Source organism: Saccopteryx bilineata, chromosome 4, assembly GCF_036850765.1.
Source record: "Saccopteryx bilineata isolate mSacBil1 chromosome 4, mSacBil1_pri_phased_curated, whole genome shotgun sequence".
NCBI lineage: Eukaryota > Metazoa > Chordata > Mammalia > Chiroptera > Emballonuridae > Saccopteryx > Saccopteryx bilineata.
The window spans coordinates 47,773,131-47,780,533 of record NC_089493.1 but is presented as its reverse complement, the minus strand read 5'-3'; positions in this window follow the sequence as shown (position 1 = coordinate 47,780,533).

Sequence of the window (7,403 nt, the reverse complement as noted above, 5' to 3'; positions counted from 1 at the left end):
CTTAAGTAATCTGGGAGGGCTTCATGGAAAAGGTGACATTGAGGTGGGGTCTTAAAGGAGAAGTATTTCAATAGGTGAAGTTGGCAGGGGCACCATCCAGGGAGAGGCAATCGTGTGAGTAAATCAACAAGTCAGGAAAGCGTAGAGATAGTCCAAAAAATTATGTATAGTTATGCTTAGTTGAATAAAACATGTCAGACAAGAGGAGAGAGAGAAAAATTCTGACAGCTAACTCTGAATGCTTATGACAAGCTAGGGAGCCTACAAATTGCTTTATGTTTACCATGCCATTGAATCCTTACACAATCTAAAGGGACAGATACCTAACAGATGAGGAAACCAAGGTACAGCAGGGTCTGTCTTACCCAGCATTGCACAGATAAGAAGTGGCTAAGCCAGGATTTAAACCCAGTAAGTCTGATTTCAGAGCCACAACATGCCCGGTGTTACTGGAGAAGGTGTGGTGAGAGGTGGGCAGAGATCCAGGGACACTGGGTCACAGATATGAAGAGAGGAAAGGGTTTCAAGAAGGCAAAGGGCATTAGAGTTATAAATCTCTCCAAGAATCCATAGCCCCAGATGGAGCGAAGCCTCTAAGAGGATGATTAGTTGGCCCCGGGAGACTTCATGAGTGTGTGCTCAGCACAGCAGTGACCAAGAAGCTGAAATGAAGAGGATAAAACAGGGATTAGGTGGTGGGACTGGGAGGCAATGACCATAAACCCTTTTTTCTATGATTTTGGTTCCAAAGGTAAGGAAAGAGAAGCCAGTAAGTACCTGAAAAAGAGTAATCCAGTTGTGGTTTTGTTTTGCAGGTTAACTATATTTGTGCTTATTCAACAGTGGGAAGTTAGTGGAAAGTGTTAGAGAAGATAATTGAAGTACAAAATACTTTGGGGTATATGGGGGCGGTGAACAGATGAAGGACACAGGGAAAGCTCAGAGAACTAGAGAAGTGGAAAGGTAACTTTTTTTCAGAGGCAGAAGAATGAAAAGACGGGAAGTGTGAACACATATTCTGAGCTATTGAGGCAGAGACTTAGCAAGTCTACATCTGAGGACCTCATCCCTCTGGTGAAGTAGAAGGCTTGGTCCAGTGCAGAAAGAGGTAGATTGCGCTAAGTGTAGAGACTTCAGTGTTGCAGTAATGATTTGAAATAATGAGTTGGTGCTGGTCTGGCATAATTAACCGAACAGGCCAGGCTATGACACCAGCCCCGTACGATCTCACCTGTAAGAGTCACGCCCTTGTGCCCTTCTTTCTGAACCAGCCATCTCCACCACTCCAGCCCTCTATATCATGTCATTCCTGCTCTTCCTACTCTAACTCCTTTACCCATTCCTCTAACAGCCTCACTCCTTACACGTAGGCTTGGTATTACTTCTGTAGGGAGCTCTGACTTCTAACTCCCCTACTCCTTATAGCTCCACCTCATCCCCTGAATTCCTTGCTTTGTAGCTAATCACCTTGCTCAGTCCAGCCTGAGCGCTGGAACCTTTGATAGCATGTGCTCAAGAGGTATGCCCTATTAAAGAATAGCACTGGAAGGCTGTGCAGAAGCTCAGAGAGCCTGGTTTAGACAGCCTCTGTGCTAACTAGTCTGCTTGTCTCTCCACTCTCCACGATTTTCACTTGCTCCATGTCACAGGAAGCTGACCTCTATGGATAATATGTAACGGTTTCCCTTGCCCACTGATTTCCAATGGAAAGGCCTGGGAGGAGTTTGGGGGTAGGTAGAAAAGAGAGTACAGGAAATGTATTCCTCCAGCTCCTTCCCATGTGGCTGCTGGCTGCTGAGGCCACATCCCTCCACCAAAAACCACAACTCCCCAGCAGCTCCTCCTACAGCTATTGCTACAACCACAGCTCCAGCTCCACCCTCATAAATTCCAGTAACCACCCCTTCCCTCTCGGGACCAAGAAAAGTATTGCTAGTCCCTGGGTGTTCCAATATCCCTGTTATTTTTCCGTAACACCTTTGTACATAATCCACTCACCCCTCTTCAATTTTCCCACTTAAATGTAGTATCACTTTCCTGCCACAATGTAACTGAATTTACAGTCCCAACCTTGAATAGGTTCAATTAACACCACTACAAGACTTGAGTAACAGGACTGGCAATCCAGGAGTGTCAGGGATAACCTAGATGATGGAGAATCCTAAAACACCTGAATGTCCCACTGGTACCCTCAAATCTGATGTATCTAAAATCAAATTCATGACTGCCTTTTCCCTATCCAAATTTGCTCCTCCTCCAGTCTTCCCCACTTTTTCCCATTCCTTAATTTATTCAACTGTTTACTATTTATAGATTATTTCCTATTATGCTAGGCACTGGTGATTCAAAGTTTCCCAAATCAAAGTTTCATCTCTCTTAGGGACTCACTTCTAGTTGGAGGGGAGGCTAGAGTTGACCTCAAAATGGTACGTTACATGTCTTCTTCTTTCCTTCCTTCCCTCCCTCCCTTCCTTCCTTCCTCCCTCCTTCCCTCCCTCCCTCCCTCCCTCTCTTCTTTTCTTCCTTCCTTTCCTTCTTTCTTCCCATCATTTTTTTCTTCTTTTCTCTTTCTTTTCTTTCTTTCTTTCTTTCTTTCTTTCTTTCTTTCTTTCTTTCTTTCTTTCTTTCTTTTCCTTTCCTTCCTACTCTTTTTTTAATAGTAGGAAACACATGCTGGCAAAGCAAATAAAAGGACTCAGGAGGTTGTAGCACAGGCTTTCCAAGGAAGTAATATATGAACTGAGCCTTGAGGAATAAGTAAGCTTTCAGCAGCAGAAGGAGGAAGAGGGCAGGAGAACATTCGAGGCAGAGACATCATGAGCAAAGAATGCAGGCATGGAAGTGTAGGGTGTGTTCAGAAAATGAAAAGCCATCCCTTTATCAGGGGATCACTGCATAAGTTATATAATCATTATGTTGCATACCTGAAACTAAAATAATGTTGATGTCAACTATAATTGAAAATTTAAAAAAAAATAAATTTAATTTTTATAAAAAAGCAAAGAAAAGCTGTCCCACACAGCTGGACCACAAGATAAATGGTGAGTGGGCAGGCAGGCTGGGTGGCTGTGTGGGACAGGGGGAGGAAGGGAATGAGTAAGTGATAAGGATGAAAATAAAAGTAGACGTGACCAGATTATGAAGGACGTTAGTTGTAAAAAATAAGTTTAAATGTCATGGTGTCTAATGTGGTGAGACACTCTTCTTAAGTCTGTACCTTTTGGTCATCCCCCAGAACAAACAGAAAGGCTTATCTTCACTTTCAGAAGGGGATGGGAGGGTAAGCATCAAAGAGCAAAGAAAGCAAGACCTGACTTTTTAAGTTGTAACAGGATTTTGAAACTCATGTTACAACCTGTAGTTCTGAGTGGGGGGAGAAGGGGAGAAGGGCTTCTGAATTTCTCAAACCTTGGGCCCTAAAGGATCAAGTGTGAGGTTTATGCCACAAACCTGACTTTTTAGATCAACATTTGGAGAGTCACATGGGCTGGCCTTCGAGTTACTCCTTTTTCGTTGCAGATGCCAGAGGCCCAGGCTGCAGCCGGGAATGGGGGAGAGGAGCCCAGGAAGCCCCCAGTGAAGGAGACGTACTTCCCTGCTACTGTGCCTTAGTCAGCAGGGGAGGTCCACGTGACAGAGCAGGCCGAGAGCAGTCTGCAGGACAGGATGCAGACATACACGTGAAGGAAGAATGAGAAAATCATGACAGAAACTTTTTTCAAGGATTTCTTTCTTTCATACTTTGGGATAGCTATTTGGAAAGTCATAAATTACTATAAGCTGATGTGAACTTTAATCAACATGCAAATATACCTGTTAGACACCAACTATAAATGTCTCCTGAGAAGAAACAGTGGGTAAATATAGCATAACATTTAGCACCTTTCTCTTTTTTTTTTTTTTTCATTTTTCCGAAGCTGGAAACGGGGAGGCAGTCAGACAGACTCCCGCATACGCCCGACCAGGATCCACCCGGCATGCCCACCAGGGGGCGATGTTCTGCCCCTCTGGGGAGTCGCTCTGTTGCATCCAGAGCCATTCTAGCGCCTGAGGCAGAGGCCACAGAGCCATCCCCAGCGCCCGGGCCAACTTTGCTCCAATGGAGCCTCGGCTCTGGGAAGGGAAGAGAGAGACAGAGAGGAAGGAGAGGGGGAAGGGTGGGGAAGCAGATGGGCACTTCTCCTGTGTGCCCTGGCAGGGAATCAAAGCCGGGACTCCTGCACGCCAGGCCAACACTCTACCACTGAGCCAACCGGCCAGGGCCTGTGATGCCATTTTATCATGATTTTGCTAATGGACTGGTTTTGAACAATTGCAGCCTAACAACTGAAAGAAACTGAACTTCCGAATAAATGACCAGACACAAAGAAAGCATTTCTATCTCAAAAGCCATCAACTTCTCCTTCAATTCACCTCCTAATATGTGTCATTTGAAATTCATGTTTTTAATTTTAGAAAATCTTCTTTGAGTTATACTTGAATCTCCTTAAGTGTTATTTTTATTTAATTTTTTTGTTTCTGTTCAAATGATCACCATTCTCCTTCATGCCTCTGGTGTGTTAGAGCCTGTTCCTCACCAGGAATGCTTGGCTATTGTGCTTTGCTGTCATTTCTCTTGGAGCTGCTCTTAGGGACTCTTACTTGCATGCCCCCAAGTAGTCTGCTGCTATTTAAAACAAGCAGCTTCCTGGTGGTAACCATTTTGCTCCTTGGTTTTCACTTTATCTCTCAGGGTTAGTCCCAAAGAATCTAGGATGCTCCCACAGGTTAATATTGTTATTTCCTTCAGCATCAAGATACCTTAGGCATGAATGCTTGTGATTGTTTCGCTGGGACTCTTCTACGGTTGTCCCCAAGCTCTCCTTTGGACCATAGAGAAGAGAGCCCAATTATAGTTTGCAACAACTGGAATTTGAAGCAAATGAATTATCATCATCACCAAGTATTTTTATTTTGCTTTTTTACAAGGCACTCATTTTAAACCACAGATCTATTATATGGATGGCTCAATACTTTGTGTACCCCAAAGTATAGATTTAACAAATAAGTCTCTGTTGAGTTTCATTACTAAATTTACTGCTGATAAACCTTGTAAAAATGGAATGCAAGATCTATAAAAAGTGTCTACTCAAAATATGAATATGGAAGTAGCCACTGCCTTGAAGGCTCCATTGGGTTCTGAGGGCCCACACCATTATGTGCCATGCAGTGAAGCGATTCCTCCACAACTTTCTTGTGATGGGAAAACTTCTTCTACCCTGTGCCATGCTATCAGAAGGCCTTGGTACAAATGTGATGATGAACAGAAACATATGAGAAGAGCACTAGGTCACATTGACTACGTAAGCCAGAATACATTTATGTACATTTAAAAAATTATTTAAATGAAAGCAGAAAATTCAAAGTTTTTATGAAACTGGTTAATCGTAAGGAGTCCAAGTTTGAGGAACTTGAAAGAAAGACTGCCTCCAAATGGTCCCAGTCTAGCCATGAGTCCCAGAGTTCTCACTCAAAAGTGATGTGCTAATGTCTAATTTCATTTCTTTTTTTCAATATCTTTAAAATAATAATTACCTATTCCTATTCAAATCGTTGCACTAGCTATAAAAAAAGAAATTTCTAGAAGTGAACATGTTAAAGAGTTGCCAGCCCTTTTCCTTAATTCACTCTATCTCCTTACTGCTGGTTGATGTTTCAAAACCTGGGACACCTCATCTGAAAATAAAAGGGGCAGAACAGATGTCTGATTTATCTGTAGTTTGCAAAAAAAATATTTTGCTTTTAACCTCAGTGTAAATGATGCATGGATAGATTTTATTTTTATTAGTTTCACTGTACCTTCTAGGTGCTTACCCAGTGAGAAGCAGCTTTGGTTTTTTGTTTTTTTCAGATTAAAAATGTGTAATTATTTTTGTTCTTTTCCATTTCATATTATTGACAATATGTTTGAATTTATATTTACCATTTCACTATTTGGGTTTTTTTTATTGGTGCCACCTGTTTTATATATTTTTCTCTTTTCCTTCTTCTGAATTAGCTGAATATTTTATGTGATTGCAATTCCTTCTTTACTAACTATATATACTTATACTATTATTTAGCAGTTACTCTAGAGATTATGAGATGCATTCTTGACTTATAGTTTTATAGTATGTATTAATATTTTTAGTACTTCCTAGAGAATGTTAACACCTTAAAACTGTTTAACTCCATTCCCCCCAACCCCATGCATTTGGGTTACTATAGTTATGCATTTAGTTCTATCTATATTTAAACTACACAAGGCTCTGTTATTGTTTTGTATAGTGTAGGTTTATTTAGATTTACCCACATGTTTATTCTTTCTTCCCTGCATTTCTGTTTTTCTATCTGGGGGATCATTTTCCTTATGCCTGAAGAATTCTCTTTATTATTTCTGCTAGTTGAGTCTTCTGGTCATGAATTCTCTTAGCTTTTTTTGTTGAGAAACGGCTATGTTTGGTCTGTGATTTGAAGAATATTTTCAGTAGGTATAGAATTCCAGGTTGGCACCCAGTGATATTTCTCAAACTTCTTTCCCTGTTTCTGGGATTGAAAAAAACTTGGCTGTGCCCTGAAAACTTCCCTCGGGCGTGTATCTGCACACTGCTGCCCCGGCAGCTCAGCTGTCTGCCTCCGCAGCATCAGGAATGCCGATGCAAGACCCGAGAAGACTGCTCCAGACCCTTCTCCTTTCCCAGGGCGACCTTCCAAAGACCTCCTCCCATGAGCTGTCATATACTTCCCCTCCCTTTCCTTCTAGCAACTTTTCCATTAACCTTTAATATTAGTGACTTGAAACCCACATACGCATTACCTGAATTTTCCTAATTGTAAAAAAGGTATTGAGAAGTCAAGGGAAAATTGAGATCTACTAGAATTTATATAAATAAATGTGAAATTGGGAAGGGTTTGCTATATTTCAGACTAGGTAACTACATGATTATTAAGGAAAGCCTACTTCCCAACTGACTAATAAATTGATTAGTTAGGAGAAATGCCAGCTGGATGCTGTCATCAACAAACCCCAGAATCTCAGAGGCTAATGCATGTGTACTTGGCACTTATGTAGAACTCAGCTGGGTTCCAGTGGGCAGCCTTCCCGGTGGAATCAGGAATCATTGTCTCCTTTCACCTCTGGGCCCGGGGACCTCCACTGGGTGCCTGCATTCAGCCAGCAAGACAAAGAAGTACCTGGAGGATCACAGATGGCTAGTTTTCATGGGCTGAGTCTGCAGCTGGTACACATCACTTCCACCTACATGTCATGAGTTAGAACTCAGTCAATAGCCACATCCAGCGGCTACTCTCTAACACGATAATGAATGGGAATTCAATTTAAAATCATTAACTTTTTCCCAACCAAGCTCAAGAAGTTAAAAATT